This window comes from Aphidius gifuensis, linkage group LG1, assembly GCF_014905175.1.
Source record: "Aphidius gifuensis isolate YNYX2018 linkage group LG1, ASM1490517v1, whole genome shotgun sequence".
Lineage (NCBI taxonomy): Eukaryota > Metazoa > Arthropoda > Insecta > Hymenoptera > Braconidae > Aphidius > Aphidius gifuensis.
In genome coordinates, this window is record NC_057788.1 from 25,085,628 (window position 1) to 25,106,911 (window position 21,284).

Sequence of the window (21,284 nt, forward strand, 5' to 3'; positions counted from 1 at the left end):
AGGAATGGAAATAAAATAAAATAAAACGAAAAAAAAAATATTTCCACTCGTTGGTGCTTCTACTTGAAGTGTCCCTGTTGGTTAACAATAGAATTTTGCCCACGGAGACTCGGAAATGTCGTGCTTACTCCAGGGAACTTGTAGTGAATGGTTAGACGGATGAGGAACTTGCTCTAGTATAGTCGTACTAGTAGTAGCAATGGATAGTTTGACAATGCTTAACCCCTCGAAGATGAATGTTCAACCCAACCAATCCTCGTCTCCAGGTTAAATATCAAAAATATATCCAACACAGTTAGTATGAATGTTCTTAGAAGCAATGTTGACAAGGAATCCAATCAATATCTTTGACAATTGAATTTACCCAAAGGTAGTAAATTGAATGTCTCTCAAACAATAATATTGAAGCAGTATTCTGACCACCCTACTGGATAATCGATTGACAAAATTACCTCTGCTCAAATAATATCTATATATATACTGCATATAAGCTGTGACGAAGAAACACTAATATTGTTACATGAAGATAGCACTGACACGTGATACTGTAATTAAGGATGGCACCTATATTTGTTTTTCACAAAATAATTCAATAATTTATGAACCATTAAATTCATAGACTTTTTTTTTCTTGTATTGTTTCATTCTTTTTTTTACTTGTTTTAGAATAAACTTATCAATTTCTATATCCAGTTTAATAGAAGTCAAATTATAAAAAAAAAAAAAAACAAAAAATATATTATTCGATTCAAATTATAAAAATCATAGTCTCAAATGATTAGTTTATGTGCATAAGTGGTTTTTAGATTCAGACAAGTCACCAATATTATGATAGGTAAAAAGAGAAGAGAACATTTTAAATGGCAATAATAATGCGAAATCTTGAAGGTAATAAATACCCAACATGGATATCTAAGAGTTAAATCTTGGTGGCATGTCTTGTGGTCAATGTTTCCGTGTCTCGTGTGATATCAAGTTTTATATATACATGTTATAAATTTTTATAAAACCTATTTCATATATGAGTTCAGTAATAAACGTTCAAAGTATACTCTCACGTCAAGTATATACCAATGAGTCTTATCAAAACTGGCTCATACTCAACCGATCATATATATAAAAGTACAACTATAAAATAATTAAATTAATTTTATACTTTTTAAATAAAATATAATTATATAATAATTTTTTTTTTTTTTTTCTGTGACAATTAACATGTGTCACTAGGTCATTCAATATATTGACGCATAGATGTCAACTTTGACTTGCGTACACAGATTATTATCAAATTAATAAGCTATTCGTATATTGTACACAATAAATTGACCCTTGCATTAATAATTAATCATATTTTTGATCTTTATTCATATACATATATTTTTGAAAAATCAAAAAACACAATCAGATTATCATATTGATTCTTTTGTTCTTCAGTCAGTAATTTTTGTTTATTCAAGAATATATACATATATATATAAAAGAGTGACGTTGTTAATGAATTTTTTTGAGTAGAAAATTTCTAGTATATGGGGTAAAAAAACCATTGTGGAAAAAGAAAATAGAAAAAAACAAAATCACGAGAGAATGTCAAGAAAATTTTGTCGTATATGGTTTGTTTTGTTGTGATGGCGTGTGTACTGTTGAAAGTATATACATAAAAGCAGATCACCTAATGGGTTAGCGTGTCCGGTATCTTTTTTAGAAATCACGGGAGACATTTTGTCCTTCTACACCCCCGCTGAGTGTCGCGTCTTGGCCACAAATGACCATCGAGACTTTGAATATACTTTTGATGTCTGCGTCGTCTACATCGTGATAAAGCTACACAATAATAATATTATTAATAATAAAAATAATAATAATAGTAAAATAAAAAATAACAAGGACGACGACGACGACTATGTCGACGTATTTTTCATATCTTTTTGAGGGGGAGCGTGTTTCTCGTACACCGACGTCACCGCAACTTTTTTCTTTTTCGATGAAAAGATAAATAAATTTATTGGAGAGAGGAAATGAAAAAAAAAAGCAGCCAGCTGATAGGAGTTGCGTGGAGGAGTGACTCGACTATATACTGGACAGAAACGACCCCTCATCAACTTCCGGCTGATGGGAATTCTTTCTGTTTTTGTTTATTCTTATTTACCAATTGAAGATTCAAGCTTTCTTTATTTTGTTGGTTGTTTTTTTTTCATTATTGTATAGAGTATTGAATTTAGTATATGCCAAAAATAACTGGTGTCATCTGTTTGCTGACGAAAATGAAATAAATATGTTAGCAAATGTATGATTACTTAGAATTGATCGAAGCACTAAAAATCAGGGACTATTGAAACTTGAGACTGTAAATTTGACAAATAAAAAGATTTAAATTGATATTTTGTGCATTATATGAAGTTAAAAATATGCTACCGAAATGATGTGTTTGTTGTGTCTACAATATAAACTACTATATTACATCAACATTGATGACAAGAAATAAAAAAAAAACACACACACAATTTACTGAGTATACATTTAAAAAAAATCATGAATATTTAAAGTTTCTTTATTAATATTTCAAAATGAGTTTAAAGACTTTCAAATGCAAATGTCATTATTCATTAAGCGCTAACTTAAAAACTTTTTTAATTTAATAACAAAAACTATATAAATTTAAAATCTTTTTTTATTTTGTTTTTTGCATATCAGACTTTATAGTTTGAAACAGACATGATATACAGTGTATATACAATACGATATTAAAATAAAAATAATAAAAATTTTTATACTATCTTAATGAATATTTAAAAGGTACTTGGCTAAAATATAAATTATTATATTTCTATTCAAATCAAACTGAGAATAATATTATTTTTTTTTTCAATCTATAAATCTTGATAGAATTTTAAATGAAATTTTTACCTGAGTGTTATGAGTACGGACATCTATTTTGAAATATTTCGAGCTCAAAATAACCCAAATCATTTGTAGTCAAAGCGGGATTAAAACATCTGCCGGTAAATATAAACCGAAGACAGAACCGACAGTTTCTATTTTATCGACATGAATAAAAAAATTAATTTCCCGAAAGACCAACATCTGGCCTTGCAAACTATCGAAATATTACGTATTATTTTATAAATTAAATTGCATTTTAGATTGTACAATAGTTTTATTTTATATATTTAAACAATATCACATTAAAATTACTAAATAGTTTGAAATACATATTCAAAATTTTGAATTCAATACGAACGAAAAGAAAAAAATCAATATACTTTTATTTTCTCATCAGATGATAATAAGTCAAAGTGAAATTTTTAACTAATATGATTTTGTTGTAATTTTTGTTACAGTTCCTGTTTCTTGGGTTTGTTGGATAACAAATATTCTTGGAGCTAGTTAGGACATTTGTCTTCTCATATATGGCTGCTCACATGGCTGCTAGAAGTTGTCTTCTGAAAATCTAAAAGAGGTAAGTCAAAATGAATTGTCATTTAGTTTAAAATTTTTTCGTCATGTCGCTGATGTAATAGCGAATTTTTCAAAAGAGCGTACAATCATACCATCGTATGGCCATATCATATAATATTTCTAAGTTTGAGGCACTACAATACCCACATTGTAAACACTTGTGAATTCCCCTCTTTTAAAGCTCCCACTGTATAGTACTCACTGATTTTGCGCGTGTCGCTTAATATAAAAATCGGGCGGTCTGTATTCACCACGTGATCATTGTGTTGGCCTTGCCGCACAATGACACATCTAATCTCGTTGTAGCAATGATAGTTTGTAAATTATTTTATATAATTTTTTATAATTGAGTGCAATGAACAATTGAAGCAAATAATTTAAAGTGTTGTTTCGTAATAACAGGATACATCGTATTGATAATTAAAAGAAAAATCTTTCAAGTGCATATATTTTTGTTGACATGACTCGTTTATTATTTATATCATATCTCTCGTTGTGTAAATATGTGAATTATAATTGTATTTTTCATGTTTATTTATCTACCGGTCATTAATTATCATAAAAAAAAAAAATCAGTAAGATTAAATAATGAAAAAAGCACGTGTACACAATGAATAACAAAAACAAGATAAGAATAAAAAATATCTAAGCGTATTAAAATAAAAATAGTAAAACTAAGGAAAATTCTTAGTGTCTATATTATATGAGTGTCATTTTCAGTGTGCAAGTATCACCCACGCAAAACCTATTTGAATAAATAAGTAATTTATTTTTCAACAAACCAAAGGGGCTTTTGGTTAAAGTAACCTCGACACGTACATTCATATAATCAGTGCTTGTTTTGACATCAATCATTTTTAAAATACAAAGTGCGTCCTTCACTGGATCATCATCATCATCATTTTTTTAACTACAAAAACATATATATAATATATTAATTTATTATACTTTGTAATAAAATATCCGTCTAACTTTGAAGAAGTTGTTGACAAAAGTAATTCAAATAAGAATAATAATAAGAATAATAATAATTATTTTTATTTATTATAATAGTGACGTGTTAAAAGAGTATTGTGTAACTAAAGTAAATGAGGTGTAGTTTCAAAGAACGCGGGAAAAACGACGTTTGAAACTGGACCGCCAGCTGAGGTTAGTACCCTCGTTGAATTATTTCACGTCCTCTTATAAATTTTTTTTTTTCCAGTCTGCTTTTTTCTTTGTCTTTACCCCAAGCTTTTTATCTGTGTATATGCCGACTCTCGAGACGCGACGCACGTTGTTCATTAGTTGAGATCACTTCTCTTCTATCCTCTTCGTTCTCTGATCTTGCGTTATATACGTATACCGCTAGAGACTCATTAATTTTACCAAAACTCATTGCATTTCACCACAATCGATTCTAATTTTCTCACAAATTACAAACACATGCATACTTCAAATGTATATATGCACTGTTGATGATTATATATGCCCATATGTTGAGGTCTTTTGTTTTAGTTTTTTCGTTTACAAAGCTTTTATACTGGACACTTGTTTTGTGTCTGTTTATAAACTGACCATTCGAACTATACAGTTTCTGAGTATTTGTTGATATATTGCAGATGTTATATTATGCGGTTTCGCTGATTAAAAAACACATGAATTTGTTAAGTAGTGACCACTTGTTTTTCTCACTCGGTGATAAAGTATTTTTTTTTTTAATTTTCTCTTAACTTGATTCTACAATATATATTTTATTCACTTCATCACCAAGTGAGAAAAACAAGTGGTCATTAATAAATATATTTATTAATTTTTTTTTTCAAATTTCAATTCTATTTTGAAAGGTACTTTATATTTTTTTATTTACTCCACTTTGTGACTGTCGAATGTGTATTTTGTTCAATTTTACTATGTCATAGTTTTTTTGTCTGGATGTGTGTGTGTGTGTTTTTGTTATTTGACCGATCGTTACAAATAAATATAAAAAACAGCAACGAAGGAAAAACAATGACAAATATAAATGAACATTTTAAATAAAAAAAAAAAGTCGTATTAAATGTTGAAAATAAAAATAAACAATCTTTTTGACATTTGTTTTTTTTTTTTTGTTTGTTAAATTATTTGCCTAGTTGTTTTTTATTATTTTCTTTGGGATGCTGCAGTATATACATATATATTTCATCTATATAGTGTACAACTTGGTTGTTCACGCGACACTCGATTGTATCCACCGAACGGAAGCGTTTCTCAATTAGGCGCATTGTTCGCTGGATACATACTATTTGTCTTTGTATATATATATATATTACTTTTTTAACATACTTGTACTCACTTACACAAGTGTTATCTTCTATTTTCTATCCTGGCAGAGGCAGTGCATCGTAAATAACAAGTTGGGTCAGCACGTTACTTGCTGCTCTTGGGAGTCTCTCAACTCAATGTTTATATGCTTCTCTTTTACTCTGCTTATCTATTCTCTTTTTCTTTCTCACATTTTATTTATAGAAAATATATATACACGTGTATATCGTACTAATCCTCAAGAGGATTTAAAGTCCGTTCGACAATCACGCAAGCAACTTTTGTTTGTTTTGCTTTTACTTTTGTCAACGTTTAAAACACATATATACACAAGTTAAATCCTCTGAGTGTATATCTTGGCATGTGAATTTGCAGTATCACCAAGCGGATCGGCTGACTCTTATCGGCCTCAACCCTTTTTTTTTTTTTTTTTATACTTTAATTTGTGTTTGCTTGTTTTTAATTTTTTTTTTTTTTATTTTTCATTTGCAACTATATTTTATTTTATATCTATCTATTTTTTATTTTTTATCGAAACGAGATATGGGAAGATAAGTACGGGGAGGATAAAAAAAAAAAGAGCAAATGCTTTTTTTAAAAATTTTTTATTTTTGCAGCACTAACGACCTGATATTTATTTACCGCGATTTACCTATGCCCTCGTATTTTATATTTTTATTTTTCCATTTATTTATTTTTATATATTTTTTTTTTATCCCCATTTTTTCAACTTTATTTTACTGCACCACCTCTTATTTTTCACCCCCATTTTATTTTCGTACTTTATCTTATCGTAATTTGTTATTATTTTTCTTTATTACCAAACACGATCAATTTTATTTTTCTATATAATGCTTGTATTTTTTGTCGAATTAGTAGTCTAATATTACAATTATTATTTTCATTTTTTATATATCCCTTAAAAGTACATCATTCAAAATAATACATTATCCATATTATGTTTTAATTTTCATTATTATTGTTCACTTGATGTACATACAATACATATCATATTTTATACAATCATTATAATTATATTGTTTTATATCAAAATACATAGTCAAAATGATATTTCAAAGTTGAAATAACATAGAGAGTATGGTTAATTTCCGCATACTCAACAAAACATTTCTCATTTATATATACAACAATTTTCTATGCATAAATATACAATATAACTTAAAATTGATATTTCTAATAGGGTGGAAACAATGTAGAGAAACGATGTGTGTACATTGAATTTTCTCTAAAAGATGATTGATTATATTTGTGCAATGTAATATGGTTCAATATGCTACAAATTATTTAAATTTAATTATGACAGTTAATTATATACATTATACATGTATGTATTGTCATTCCAAGTGATTTCATCGATCGATATTGTCAGCTTATTATTGCAGTAGACTTTGGTATATGGCACTCGTGATGACATCGAAAATCATAACTAATAAACTATACATATATATAAAAATACATTCTTCGTTATATTTTATATATCTTTGATTATTTAACAGATCTACTCTCATCATTGTATAAATGAATAAATTAATTCTGGTTGATGCCTCAGTCTGTTTCACTCACTCTGTATTATTGGCATACTCGTCGAAATTGCAGCTATATATATTATACTGTAGCGCACTTCTCGTTAATTGCATATAAAGTCGGAAGGAAAACATTACAAATATGTAATAAGCCCAATTTTACATTAAAACACGAATGCAATATAATATGTATTGTTTTATTATTTTCATTTATAAATATACTTCGTAGATATAAATATGTAGATTAGTTGTACATGTGTAATTCTTGCAATTTTACTCACGTATATATGTTTATTTCACTCTTGACTCATTTTCTATCACTGTTTATAAACATTTCTGTTCGAGCAAATTCGCTCTATAATGTTCAACATTTAAAATATTATTCCTCATAAGTACATGTCATTATTTTGATCCATATTTTTTTATTTCAAGGTGAAATTGATTTTATTTTAGTTACTTTTTTATTCATATTTTATGATCGGATTTATTTTTTTTATTATTTATATTGGTTTTTTAATATTTTTTCGCTAATTTACACATTTGAAGACTTTGAGGTGTTCATGTGAATATACTCGATCGATGACGTATTATCAGCCAATTTCATTCACAATATACCAGTTACTATGTTAAATTTTAATTAATTTTATAATTAAATTTTATATTTTATTTTATATATATACCTTGATTAATTTTTTTTTTAATTTTAAAATATAATTGAAATGATTTTTATCAATCTCAATTTAACTGTGAACATTCACTTATTTATTTATTCATTTTTTGTATGAATAAATAAACCACCATCAATGTCTGTAGTCTCTCTCTAAAATAATTCTACTCTCATTAACCATTTTAGCTGAAAATTTTTATAAAAAATTTTTAATTTATTTTTTTTTTTGTATTTTTAATTTAAATTTTTGTTATTTTTTTGTTTCTCGTTGGATATTATTTTATTATGTCGTATTTTATTTTTATATTAAATAATTTTAACACAAGTTTATCAAAAATTTATAACAATAATAAATATAAAAAAAATTTCGCTAGACATACAATGTTGAAACTTTAATTGATACACAAAGTTTGTTTTGATTATACAATAATATTTTGCCTCTTTTTCTCCCTCGTTCTCTGGGTCTCTCGGTCTCATGGGAAAGAACAGTAGGGTGGTTAGGTTCATCCGGATGTGTTAGTTCCCACCAGTTCCGGATGCCCCCGGTTATTTTACCTATAATATTAATGATTGAGGTAAAATTATATATAGACAAACTAAAATGTTTAATATCATCATACGCACATATATACATACATCTATATTTACAAACAATACATACAATCAAAAATATGTACATGTATAGAATGGTACTCAAACACATATATATTACTTACACATTGTGACATAAATTTTCTCATAAGCTCAAAGTGTACATAGGATTAAATCTGTATTATATTCATTTTACTCAAAAGTGTTTTCAACTGTTATACATATATGTTTAATATTCATGTATATGTCGCAAGCATACACCAACTGACATTAACTATCATGTAATATCAGACCACAGTAAAGTAGCTTATATGTACGACCAACATTCGACATTTGTTAGTGACTTGAGTTGAGTTTGTCTGTAACAGAGAAATGACATTATTTATGCCACAACAATTTATACAATCTATACATCATCAACATTTAAATATTTCATATATGTATAATTATTGGTCTGACATTGTAATCGGATTTTAATGAATCTATATTAAACTACACATCAAAATTAAAATAGAATTTAAAAAAAAATAAATTAAAATAATTAATTGAATTATTTTCAATTTAAATCGAAATGGTGGAATTTAATATCAATTAAATAGTGTTTAAAAATTCATTTTATATGTGAAAAAAAAAAAAAAAATATAATTAATTGGACGTTATTATTATTATTAACAGTATATCCTTCGGTACCAATTGACGATAGATTTGATATATATTTAAATTGATGCTCAGATGAAAATACTCATACGTTGTTCGGTTGTGGTTATATATATTCGTATATACAAATTAATACACTTACAGTGGCCAAGTAAATATGATTGAGTTTGATCATTATATATATATGAATAGAATAGAATCAGTATACATGTATACTATACACAAGTGCGTGTATGATACACCTCAATACAAAGTTAGTCGGACACGATTTGCGAATTGGTGTGGTCATTGTCGTGATTGACTCAATGGGCTTCTACTACTGCATGTGTTATATATATACTAGCTGTATGTTACCTATTCAGAGTACTTCAAATTATAATTTCAATCCGTTCTACCTTGCTACACAACGTTTCGGTTATCAAGACCAAATTCATAGAAGCTTCAGAAATGAACATATATCATGTTTATTTTATTGTCTATACAATCAAGTATCAATCCAATGCATTAAACAACAAATTTTTTTTTTACTCATGCATACAGACAATTATTATTTAATCATCAAAATATTAATATTAAATAAATTAATTGAGAAATTTTTTTTAAAACACTTTACATTTTTTTTTATGCTTGTTAATGATTTATTTGTATTCAAGTAATGTTTTTAAAAAAATTTTCATATATGTAGTTTTTTATTTTTTAATTTTATTTTTTCGTTATTTATTTTTATACATCCACGTAGTGGATAGGGGTGTATATATACTTTCTACAAGGGATAATCGGGTAAACGTGCTTCTGTTACACGAGAGAGTAATATATACTTTCCAATTAAATTCAAGTACGGATTTTCCTTGATATCCCTATCATGGTTACCTTTACTGTACCTGTACGCTATATACATATATATGTACATATATAAATACATATATGTTTTTATATTTAGTTTTTTTTTTCTCTCTCTCCTTTTCTATCTGTTCATCACTGATACAACTTTCAATCTTTTTTTTAATAATATATATATGAGCAACGATGAATAGAAAAAAAAAAATAAAAAATACGAAAAAAAGAGTCTTAGTATATATAGCTGCAGGATCAGTAGAATATTATACAAACTTATATATAAACACACACACGAACATGCGAGCCTGGAAGAGTCAAGATTCAAGATATATATTTAAATAAACATATAAATGTACCTTTAGGTAATAACAAATATATATAGAGAGAGATAAAGAGAGAGAAGTAGAAGTATGTACCATAAGCGATACTGCAATTTCTCGTTGTAATAAAATAAACAAGAAGTGAATAAGTGGTATAGTACAGTAAATGTGAAATTCAAAATAGTCGATGGGGAATGGTGCTGAGGATAAATATTTTGGGGAAAGCATGCTGGGCAAATTGGGAAAAATAGCTCAAAGAAAAATATATAAAAATAAGAAAGTAAAAGATAGATAAAAATAAAAAAGAATAGTGGCAAATATATAGGGTGGTAAAAATACTATGAACTGCCAGCTTAACGATTAGCGTCTCGTTATAATATTGGTTTCTGTATAGCACACTTGATGGTATATGCAAGCTGATGAAAACTTCAACCCCTTCTACTTTTTTTTTGCTCGCTTAAAAAGCCTCAATAATGTAGAATGAATAAAAAATTTAAAAACAAAACAACAAAATATAATCATAATAAATAAATAATCTGTAAAAACAGGGAGTTAAAAAATAACAGAATTATTTTATTTTGTATTCAGGTGGTTTTTAAAGTAAAGTGTGGTAGAAATTTTTTTTTTTTTTTCTCTTTTAATTAAAAAACAAAAAAGGAAAAAAAATTACAATTAAACTTTATTATAGGTTGAAAAAAAAAATATAAACTAGCATGATATTATTATTTTTATTTTTTTCGTTCATTCTTTCACTGAATATATATGTAAATGAAAAGCTCACGTTTAGCTTAAACTATTGTGACAATAATTTTATAAAACGAACATTATATATATATATATTTTTTGTTTGCTACACATTTTACTTGGTTGAGTTGTATATTTATGACAACGCATGTAAAAATATATGCTACTGTGTGTGCAGTAAAGCACTACGTGTCTGTATAGTTAATAGAAAAAAAAACATATATATGTACATTTATGTGTTTGAAACACTTTGGTAGATGGGTTAATGGGGGTGAACATTTGTCAAGCCAACTAAGTGCGTTACAAAACACATCGTTCTTTTTCCCTTACTTAGCTATATATATATACAGATACTGATGCACAATGTATAAAGATGAAGTGCAGTGCTCTTTGGTCGTCGTCGTCGTCGTCGTCGTTGGTAAAAGTAGGTGAAGTAGTTTTAGTGGAGAAATGTGAAGAGAATGAAAAGGAGAAAGAGTAAAAAGGGTTATACCAAGAGTCGACCGAGCAACGAATATATTCGTGGCTGTATGCTTGGTTCTGTTCTCCACGGTTTTCAAGTACGCCCACGAGAGTGTCTGGGTCTTTGCCCGATGACAGGCTTATGTTGGCTTTTGGCTTACGATATACATATATGCATGTTATGTATATACCGTGCTTGTGGCAATACATATATAACAACCCCATGTATAATATACCTACTTAAATGTATTATACTTACGTCACCTTCATTACAAACCCTCGTGGGTGATAATAATCATTTTTTTTTTAGAAGTAAAAAGTTCAATGGTATATATACAACCACGAACCACGATGATCCTTGCACTTTAGTCGTATTCGTATGTATATATATATGAAGCTTTTACAGTTAACGAAAATGTTAGTTTTGTATTCAACTTCTCTTTAACATCCTCTGCCAAACTGCACTCATTCTTCCTATCTTTCCTCTAGAAAACCGCGTTCATAATTCTCGTTCACGCGACACGAGTCCGGGAAACACTGAAGATTTACTGGCGTCGCAACGCTTTGAATTTGAATAACGCGCCAGACGATAACGGCTTTATCAACGTCGACCTCGCGACGTTTTACTTCAGGTTCCGTGATTTTTCGTTTTTTTTTTTTTTTTTTCTTTTTCTCGGCAAATACTATTTGAAAACAAGGAAAAAAAAAAATTCTAACCCCTATATGTACTTTTTTTTTTCTGTGTGTGGTTTGTGGATTTGATCAGTGACTGTGCGGTTCAATCGATAGTTGAGTAAACCGTTATGGCATTTTGTGCTTTTGTATGACATTGCTGCGTCGTGGTGGGTCAGTCAAGAGACCTATAGCTATTGATAAAAAAAAAACCTGTAAAATAAAAATGAGTTACTGGAACAGAGAAAGAGATTTTGTTGGTCTGTTCTATTCAGTCTATCAGTGTCGTCATGGTAAATATGGATACCACAAATTTGGTGAATCAGTATAGTTAGGTCGGTTTATGAACAAGTGTAAATTTCAGTTTGGTAAATATATCAATCGACATACAATAAAGATATGGACAAAGTAGAACAAAGTTTCATTTGATATATCTCACTATATAGATATATATACAAATTTTAAAAAATAATTTGTGATGCTATTTTATTACGAAATTTCGGTTATTTCCGCCTCACAAGAGAAAACTATAACATACACACACAAAATTCGATATCAATTTTATGATTTTTTTTTTGTTCTGTTATATACGTTTCAATTTTTTTTAGTTGTCATCAAGTTATATGTACAACCTTTCACATATAAGCAAGTAAAATTTACTGTCCCATAAAAAAACTGCCCCACCTACCGATTTCAAAAATCCGCTAACGCCACTCGTGTATGAGATATATATTCAAGTATTCTCAAATATATATATGTACTTGTATGTGTTTGTATTATCGATTTTATCGGTCTTCATTGTGTAATAAAATTGAATGTTTTATTTCACGACAAAATATATAAAGATATATAAAAAAAAATAAATAAATAAAAGAAAAAACTAATTTATAAATTACTAGACAAAAAAAAATGAGTCGTTGATTCTCGAGTACATATATGTATATATATACAATAATTTTTTCTTCTTTATTTTCACTTCAATGACACCATGTTCTATTCTCTGATTATTATTTTTTTCTTTGTTTTTTTATACTCGCTTGTCTATAACCCACATACGTGCGGTCTCGTCGAAATGAAACGAAGCAATGGAAATACAAAAAAATAGAAAAAACGAAAGTAATATAAAGAAAAAAAAAAAAAAAAGAAATAGGAGAGTTGAATGAAAGAATCGTCGAATAAAAAAAGAAAAAAAATGGTCAAGTATAAACGAGTGTCACTTGAATCGCAGGTAGTGAGCGAGGGGTCGAAAGAATCCTTTTCGAGTATCCTCTCGTTCAATTCACAACTGGAAATAGCTTTAGTAAACGAGTAGCACTTTGCGAAAATTCGCGTTTCGATAACGTCGTCGTTACTGAAGGGTAGACTTGTGCACCAAGCTGATCGATCGATTCTCACACGGTTCAACGCATTTTCACGTTTATCCTTTTTATTAGTATTTTTTTTTTTTTCAAAATCCTATCCTCTACTTTAGTCAACTTTTTTTCTGCATTTTTCTTCTTTTCATTCTTCCTGTTCGCATTACATTTTTTCCGTTCTATCATCAATTTTCGCTATATAAAAAAATCTAAAAAAAGAGATTAAAAAAAAAGTAGAATATCGTTATATAATAAAAAAAAATTAAATTTAAAAACAAATTAATTAAATAAATATATATACAATAAAAGTGTTCGATAAACATGAATTATTTCGTATATATTTATGAAGTAACATCTTAACCCAATTGCCTTGACCAACATGTGTAATAATTACGTAACATTTTTTTATTTTTTTTTATTGTATATATAAATTATCCCTATGTACAAACACACATTAATACATATACCAATATTGATGGTAAATTCAGTATAATCATATAATTTTGTTGCCGAAATAAGAAACTCGAATGTTGTTTTTTTTTTTATATTTATTGTACAGTCTATCAACACGACTCTTTCATGAAATTGCGTAATATAGCTGGATATTAAATTTAAGAGAAAAGAGAATTATATAGGCTGTCTGTATTTATTCATTCATATATATGAACCTTGTTATATATATGTACATATCTATAAATCTTTATCATCATTGCTTGTTTTTTAATCTCTTACTTTGTATATGATCATTGTCACCTTGACGATATTCACGAGTAATTTTATTTTCAAAAATAATAATTTGACCTAAATATTATTTTCAACAAGTTTTATAAAATATCATAAAAATATGAAAGAATATTATGGATCAATAAACGAGCACATTCAACTTTTATTATTATACATTCAATCCAATCATCAAGTGAAATGTATATTTGTAAACGAATACTGAAATTGACAATGAAATAAAAATGAAAAAGTATATAAAGAAATATATAAATAAAATAAAAACGTTAATCCAAAATCAATTCGACTGCGCATTCTGGTTGGAGAGAGTTTTTTTTTCTTTGGTTTTAAGTGCTTGTTTTCATCTCACTTTTATCAGTGTCTTTTTTTTTTTTTTAATTTTTATTTTCCACGTTTTTTAACTTAATTTTTTTTTATTGTTTTTTGGTCGCGAGTTCGTGTGTGTGTGTGGATGTTTGTTTTTTTTTTTTCGGTTCTTTTCTTTTGTTATCCAAAGGCTTATGGAGAAACTCAGATTAGACTCAAAGCTGAGATTAGCCGCCACAGACTCCACCCCAGATTTTCAGAGGGCGCCAAGAGAATAGGACGTTCTGCTGTTTAAAAATAAAAAACAACGGGTTTAAAAAATAATGAAAAAAAGAAAAACTAAGGATAAGAACACAAGGACGTTTGAACTGAGGGAATAAAAAAATAAAATTGTGTGATAAAAATATTTACAAGTGTGTTTATATGTATTGAGATAATATAGAATACACGCTATAGAAACGTAGTGGTTTGTTTGCAAATAATTTAACAGGCACCTTTTTGGCCGGGTTTATTTGACATTGGGAAGGGGTTTACCCGCATTGCAAAGTGCGCGGCAAGGTGAATAGTAGTTGTCAAGACAAATTTCGAATTCTGGTCTCGAATGAAATGAATAGAATACGTAAACGATGTACTTAACGCTGTCACGAGTGACTTGAAGAAAAAAAATAAATAAAATTCAAGCAAAAAATAAAATAAACAAATATATAAATGGAAAAAATAAAAAAGAGAATAGTACACATAAAGACAGTAACGTGTCTGTTTGGTGTGTCGCGAGAAAAAAGATTGGCAAGAGGTGAAAGAATTTTCGAAATACAGTCGCAAGAGCAGGAGGAGGAGAAGGACACCTATGTGTTCTCGTTTACTCTCACGTCGTGTCGAAATGTCAGACGTTTATCGAGCATTCAAGCGATGAGTCTCCCCCCAATTCTCCCTTGACTGCTTTTATACATCGAGAAATTTGTCAAAATCGATTTAACATTACGCGCCGCCGCAAAATCTGTTGTACCCTCGCGCGTTACTCTTAACTTTCCTATTCGTTGATCGCGTGTACATAAAAGAGAATAAAAAAAAAAAAGATTTATGCACATTTGTTCGATAAAAAAAGTTCACGATGTGCTTATTAAAATTTATTCCCTGTTTTTCAACCTAAAAATAAAATTAAATATAACTGAAAAAAATTTTTTCATTGAAAACAAAATAAAGTTAATTGATTTTAATATTTTTTTTTTATTTTTCGCTATACTATATTCAGCCCCAATATAAATATATAAATAATAAATAAAAATTGCTCAACAATTTTCATATATTTATTCAGTATATTTAATTTTCTTTATGCACATATTCCTCCAATTATTTTAACAAAAATAAAATTTTTCATATACCTATAACTTTTTTTCTTTTATCAAAAAAAAAAAAAAAAAGAAAATATCTTTTTCTTTTATTGGGTTTTCAATAAAATTTTCAAACTGAGTTCAGTGGCAAAAGTATAAGGGTGGTTATGCTATTGTAAAATCTGAAAATTGAAATTGAAGAGAGAGTAACTGGATAAAACGTATATGAGAAGACGAAAATTCAGGAGGTTTTCGTGCGCAAACGATAATAGACGACGTCGAGGTAAAATAGCGAGCTTGAAAAGCACAACGTTGTTGGAAAGGATGAGGCACAGTATATATAATAGTGGGGTAAAATAAGAAAGAAAGGACAGTAAAAAAGAGAAGACAAGAGAGAGCGAAAGAAGAGTAGAGAGTTTTAGAAGTTCCGGGGTTATGTTAGTGGATCCTGTAATTTATGTGTCATGCATGCGTAGTCCGATGTCGGTAAACGTTCTCATCTAGCCTTGTTGGGATGCAACAGAGACTCAGTAGCATTCGTGCAACTGATAAAGATAAAAATAAAATATATATAATATAATATATACATCTATACAGCCCTCCTGGTGTAAATATGTATATAGCAAACGAGTGAGAGACAAAATCATGGACCAAGAGAAGAATGAAAAGTACTCTGTATATTGGTGTTGGTTTTGTTCATACTGCTATCCTGGATACTGCTTGGATAAATGCCACTAGTCTATGTGTATTTTAAACCATTGAAAATTCGGTTTTATTACACACTAATACTTGCCAAGATTAAACTCATTTAAATAGTACCTTTTCATGAGTAGTTTTTGTTTAAATTGAACGATAAACTACCTTGCTTTTCAAAAGAACGTTTGTTATGTTGTAATATATTTGTTATATAAATTTCGTTTAAATATATTTATATGTAATAGTATTTTGAGTTCAATTAAGCCAGTCTTTTAATTATTATAAATATAAAAATTAAAATTTAACTTTGTGATTTTAATGAATTTATTTAAACAAATAAATCTTTTTCATTTTTAATATATCAACATGAGTTTGTAAAAACTAATTAAATTAATTCTTGAAAAGAAATAAGTGTGTATATATATAGTTGAAGTTCATATATACAATTACTATAGAGAACATTAATTTCAAGTTGGTATATGACACTAAGATAGTAAGATAGTATAAGGGGGTTAGTGAGTGTCATCAAAGAGGTAACAAGTCCAAATGGCCAAGTTGGTTCATTCGACAGTTGGAGTTTCTCGATTATGTCGACCTTCTTACCAAATATATATAGCTATCTAACCCTATACCTTAACTATATCTCATTTCTAGTTTCATCCAATTTTCAACATAAAGTTATTAAAACACTCAGACACACATACACAAAATTTACTCTGTTCTTTGTATGTATATGTATATGTGCAGTGTATTTAAACTATGGTGACTCGTAATTGATACTCTATATATTCTCTTTCTATTTGACTATGTCCATAGTTGATATATATATGTGTTATTTGGCATTGAATGTGTGATATGAGATGTGATATGATGTGTGGTTTATTTCTATAAATTTATATGAATATATCTGGATTATTATTAATACTCGAGAGGGTACTAGAGCGTTGTGTATATACATATAATATATAACTCTGCATATATTTTCATTACCAATGTTGAGACTTTGAGGCAAAATACCTTTCGTTATGTCACTTTGTCGATAATCCTTTGGCTAAATATTACAACCAACGACCAGAGTTTAGTAGAAGTAAGATAGCGTTTGTGCAATGTATACAAATACATACATACAGGCTCATGTGTTTACAGAATATATACACATGAATATATATTGTAATATACAAGTAAAATAATAGATAGATATATATATGTATATGATAATAACAGGTATAAAATAAAAAAAATAGAGAGAGAGCGAGTAAGAAGAAATAGAGTTGTAAGGCACTCTCTTGCATGAAACACGAACGACGTTAATATCCGGGACGTATTGTTCCGTCCTAGAGAGAAACACTAGAGCGTTCAGTGTACTTGTCGTTACTACACCCCCACACCTCCTTTTATCTAGCCCGCAGGAATACCTTCCGGTATCACTATGGTATCCACTTGTGAGCTAAAACTTTTGCGTAATGGGAATATTTCACTGATTCATTGTCGTTAGTCACTGTGCTCGAGACAAAATTCAAACCTCAAATGATATGTAAACCTCATTTTTCATTTTTTATTTTATTTGTTTTTTCTTTTTATTGTTTAATTGATGTTGGATACTTTTTGTTTTCGTTTTTTTTTTTTCTTTTTCTTTATCAACGTTTATGTTAGATTTATTTTTATATAAAGTTGATGACTCATGGGATGATAAAATTGTAAATTAAAATGTCATAAAGTTGTTGATCAAATATTTTGTTGATGATGTATAAAAAATTGAAATGATAAAATTCTCAATAACGGATATGTTATATTTGCGATTTAATTTTAAACATATTCCGGTGAATTTTATCAAAATGCCAATAACAAGTTTCCTTTGACTTTAATACTGACTTGAATGACACAAAATTTTTCATCTCAGAAAAGAAACTTTATGAAAATATTCTAATTAGGTTTTTTAATATTTCATTATTATTTGATATAGTGTTTTTAAATTTAATGAATTTGTTATTGTAAATTCTTTCTTTTTATATTAAAATTAGTAGTTTAGTTATGAAATTTTCTGGTTATTTCAATTTAATTTAATTCAATTTTGAGCTAAAAGAAAAAAAAAAAAAAGATGAAACATTGACATAGTCAATGTAAATTCTTTGTTATAGTGTTATTATTACTTGAACATTTCCAGTAAAATATATTTTCTGAACTGCATTGCTATATTTGCAATAGTATTTTTTTATATTTTTTATCAATAAATATATATACGAGATTATTTATCTGACTGGTCCATCTATATCGATTCGCATATTGAAAAATTAATAGTATCAGATTACTTTGTTGCATAAAGTATAAATACAGTTTTATTTTTTTTTTATTTATTATTATAGTTAAAAAATAAAAAAAATAAATAAATAAACGAACCTTTTCCATTAATTTTTTTTTTTTTTATTGTATACAAGAAAATAATATATTTTTTTGATATTTTTATTTCAATAAATAAGCTCGATAACAAATTTACAGTATGGGTTTTCTGGTATTGGGTATTTCTGGTTCAGAATATGTCGAGTTTTTCAGACCAAGCAATATAATTTTCAGTTGAATGACAGGAGATTGAAACGACGTGACGATGGTAGTTTTGCCACTCTTGGCATGTTTTTAAAACTCTTTATATCAAACTGTCTTTATTTTTATTTAATAAAAAAATATTGAAACGAAAAAAAATCAAAATAATAATAGTAATAAATTAAATAACTAAATCCGTTGATTCACATATAAAATAAAAAATTGATTTATTATTTTTTTATTTTTATTTGTAAATATAATATGAATGTTTTGTAAATCCTTCATATGCAGCAAGTTGTGGTTGAGTTAACGGTTTTACTCAGTTGCAGAAAAGACATATAGCATAGCCCCATGGGGGTTATGCTATACGAATCGAGGCGTGCATCTTGAATATATCGTAAAACAAGTTGTACTATTGGCTCTCATCTTAGAGGTCCAAATAGCAAGCAACCCAAGATTTACTATGTCCATTCGTCATTCGTGTCGAACGGAATACAGATCTATATAGCCAAAAAAAAAAAATAAGGTAATCCATGAGAAAAACAAACACCCAAACATAAATTCAACGGATTTTTCTCGCATATTTTTATTTTCCAATATTTTTTATTTATTTTCCATTCTATTTTTATACATGAAATATTTTTTTTCTTTTTACCTTTCTTTTATTTTATTTTTTTTTCACTCATATCCTGTCGTGATTCGTTTTTCCTGAATATCGAACACAGACTATGACATATGTTTTTTTTTTTTTTTTTTATTTTTTATCTAGCAAATACCCCTTCCTCTTTTTCTCCTCACTGGCTAAAATATGAGTTGAAAAATAGTCAGAATGCTATATTTTTTGCGATTTTCGATTTATTTTATACCGGTTAATAGTTTTTTTTTTATTTTAAAAAAATAATTCTGTTGTAAAAGTTTTAAAATAGTGCTATTATGCTAAAAGAAGTTGAAAAAAAAAAAATTAAATTAGGCGTTTGTAGAATTATTACTTAATAAGGGCATCTGTGGTGTCAGATAAACGGTGAAGATTTAATTAGTGGTATAGTAAATAAATAAATAAAATACAGAAATATAAAGATAAAAAAAAAAAACAATAGAAAAATCAAATAACTTCAAAGCTCGTTCCCTCAATTTTGTACTTTGTTAACTCGTTAACTGGCCATTGAGCTCATGTGACATCGTAAAAAAGCTACCCCCCGTAAATGTTCAATTTTATGACATCAACAGGGTGTTATACCACAGGGTTTTAATTCAAAATTTTTATATATAGTTGAATTTTGCCTTTATTTATTTTATTTATCTTGGAATAAAATAAAATAACCATAAAACCAATATTCACCTATGTTTTCAAAATGACAAAACCAAATTTTTAGCGTTATTGTGCAGAGCTTAATATACACAACAACTGTGCCTTGATAAATATTATCTCTATTTTTGTACAAAAAATTTTATATTGATTTTTTTTTATACTGCAATTTATTTTGAACAGTTTCAATAGCAATAAATGATTTTAATGAACCACTTTGAGTTTTTAATACTATTTCATATTTTCATTAAAAAAGAAAAAAAAAAAAAAACAAGGATGATGATTTGAATCGTGTGATGATTATTATAGATTAATTTATTAAACGTGAAATTGTTGAATTAAAATCAATAAATTTTAACAAAATCAACATGTATTAGGGATTCAATGTGGTGATCCCTAGCACTTTATTGCGTGATTGCATATATTAAGGGTCTTTTAAAACTATATAAATCTATTGAAATTGAGAGGAAAATATATGAAAATTTCAAATAAAAGCTATAGCATATATTCAGGCATTTTAAATTGATTTTGAACGTTGTTTAAAATATCTATTTATTTTATTTAAATAATTCTTGAAATTTTTGAAAACTTATACGAAGTGATTATTTATTTTTTGTATTATTTATAAATGTGAGAATTGATTTTTCAAGTTACTTTATGTTAGTCGATAGAATAAATTTGATATATATATAATCCGAATATAACAATTCGACAAGAAATCAATAATATATATTAATTCCATCCACATGAAAACGAATACTTTACCAGTTTGAAATAA

General features: G+C 27.6%; 1 protein-coding gene and 1 long non-coding RNA gene across 2 annotated transcripts in view; both read left to right on the forward strand.

Moving 5' to 3' along the window:
* LOC122857578 overlaps positions 1-3,425 on the forward strand; it is a 50,896-nt gene extending 47,471 nt beyond the window's left edge. The window contains exon 4 of the long non-coding RNA XR_006374230.1: positions 3,339-3,425. This is a non-coding gene — a long non-coding RNA (uncharacterized LOC122857578). The remainder of the gene's footprint in view (positions 1-3,338) is intronic.
* Positions 3,426-3,701: 276 nt separating this feature from the next.
* The window catches only part of LOC122856807 (protein gustavus), a 166,685-nt gene continuing 149,102 nt past the window's right edge, over positions 3,702-21,284 (forward strand). The window contains exon 1 of the mRNA XM_044158740.1: positions 3,702-4,605. The gene's annotated coding sequence lies outside the window, so the exon portion shown is untranslated. The remainder of the gene's footprint in view (positions 4,606-21,284) is intronic.